Source organism: Triticum urartu, chromosome 1 (genome assembly GCF_003073215.2).
Source record: "Triticum urartu cultivar G1812 chromosome 1, Tu2.1, whole genome shotgun sequence".
Taxonomy (NCBI): Eukaryota; Viridiplantae; Streptophyta; class Magnoliopsida; order Poales; family Poaceae; genus Triticum; species Triticum urartu.
This window is the reverse complement of record NC_053022.1, coordinates 138,018,952-138,021,078: the sequence shown is the minus strand read 5'-3', so window position 1 is coordinate 138,021,078 and position 2,127 is coordinate 138,018,952.

The window sequence follows — 2,127 nt, the reverse complement described above, 5'->3', positions numbered from 1 at the left end:
TTTTCTCTTTCAGGACTTTAATCTATGGAAACCCTGTCCAGCAGCATGATTGCCGAACACATGATGCAGCAACCAAGGAGGCAGAAAGCTACGTCACACCACAGAACTCCCAGGTGGATTATGATAACGAGTGAAATATTTGCTTTAATACTATTCCTCAGCTTGCCCTTGGAAGGGACTTAGTCCTACTTTTTGCTTATCGCACTATCTGTATCATTCTGCTTTAACGCACCTTTTTGAATAAACAATGCATAACATTACGACTATTATTGCATTCTTGTTTTATATATATGTGTTCATTAATGACGCCTTGCAACCGTACACTTTGGTACGACCAATACACCAGGGGCTTAAGTACCCCACAATGTGGTGTGAGAAGTCCGAACACTTTCACAAGTGCGGCACCCCGAACTTATAGCATTATATGCATCAGCTCCGAATCATGTCTTTGGTCAAATGTTGGGTTTGCCTGGCTCCTATGTTTTGGTACCTTAAGTTCCGCTCTATCGACTAAGGTAGCGCTAGGAGAACTACTGCGATTGTGCCCCGGTTCTGCTGGGCTAAGCACCTCAGTAGAGAAAGCTAAAACTGACTTGTCATGATAAGGCGAGAGACTGGTCGCTGTTCGGCGAGGTTTCGAGTCCCTAAAGACTTATGCCGCTTAGAGCGAGGAGCCGATCCTGTCCGGCTTAAAGGCGTGTATCGCGCCCCGAATTCGGCCTTCCGAATACTAGGGGCTTCGCCGAAATTTAAAATTATAGAATTCTATGGCTAAGTGAGAGTGATAAAGCATTATTAGTCCGGTTGCCTTGTTCACTGTGCTGAGCACCTCCCTCGAAGGACCCAAAAATGGGAACAAGAGTGCTCAGGTTTATCCCGAACACCCCAGCACTCGCGGCATGGGGGCAGAAGCCGAGGACTAGCCATCTCTCAGATTGGATAAACAGCCAAACAGAAGGTAATATTTTAAATTCAAACAAGCGTTGCATAGCGCATATGAAACAAGTTTTCATCATACAGGATCACACGAGCAAGTTTACTCAAATATTACATCCTTTGAACATTCGTCCGCTACAAGATGGGCACCCTTCAGGACACCCTCATAATAAATTTCGGGGGTGCGATGCTCCTTGCCCTGCGGCGGTCCTTCCTTGATCAGCTTCATGGCGTCTAGCTTGGCCCATTGCACCTTCACACGGGCGAAAGCCCGGTGTGCACCTTCAATGCAGACGGACCGCTTGACGACTTCCAGCCGTGGGAAGGCATCCACAAGCCGCCTCACCAGGCCGAAGTAGCTGTTCGGAAGGGCGTCGCCAGGCCACAGCCGGACTATAAAGCCCTTCATGGCCTGTTCGGCCGCCTTGTGTAGCTTGACCAGCTGCTTCAGCTGGTCACTCATAGGCACCGGGTGTTCTATCCCAGTATACTGAGACCAGTACAGCTTCTCCGTTGAGCTTCCCTCCTTGGCCTGGTAAAACTGTGCGGCATCCGACACGCTATGGGGCAAATCTGCGAATGCTCCTGGAGAGCTCCGGATTCGGGTAAGTAATAGGTAATTTACTTTCACATGCTTGCTTTGCATATAGAATGCCTTACCCGCCGCTATTTTCTTCATCGCGTCAATCTCCTGGAGGGCCTTTTGGGCTTCGGCCTTGGCACTATTTGCACTCTCGAGGGCCGCGGCATGCTCAGACTCTTGCGTCTTCGAGTCAAGCTCCAACGCCTCGTGCTTCATCACGAGAGCCTGGAGCTCTTGCTGCACCTCGCCCACCCGAGCCTCTTTCCTTTCTCGCTCGGTGCGCTCCTTGGTCGCTTTATCTTCGGCCTCGGATAGCGCTTGCTTCAGGGATGCCACCTCGGTCGTGGCCCCTGGCAAATATAAGATGATCCTGTCATTCTGCAATCGCGTCTTCTTTTGTATATACATATCTATAGACAGGGTATTACTTACCCTTGTTCTCCTCGAGCTGCCTCTTGGCAAGGCCGAGCTCTTTCTTGGACCCCTCGAGGTCCTGCTTCAGTGTGGCGACCTCCGCAGTCAGTGCGGCTGAGGCCAGCAGCGAAGCCTGCATACGCATATAGACATACTTACATTAGACTCCTGTGATATTATTTGATCCTCTATTC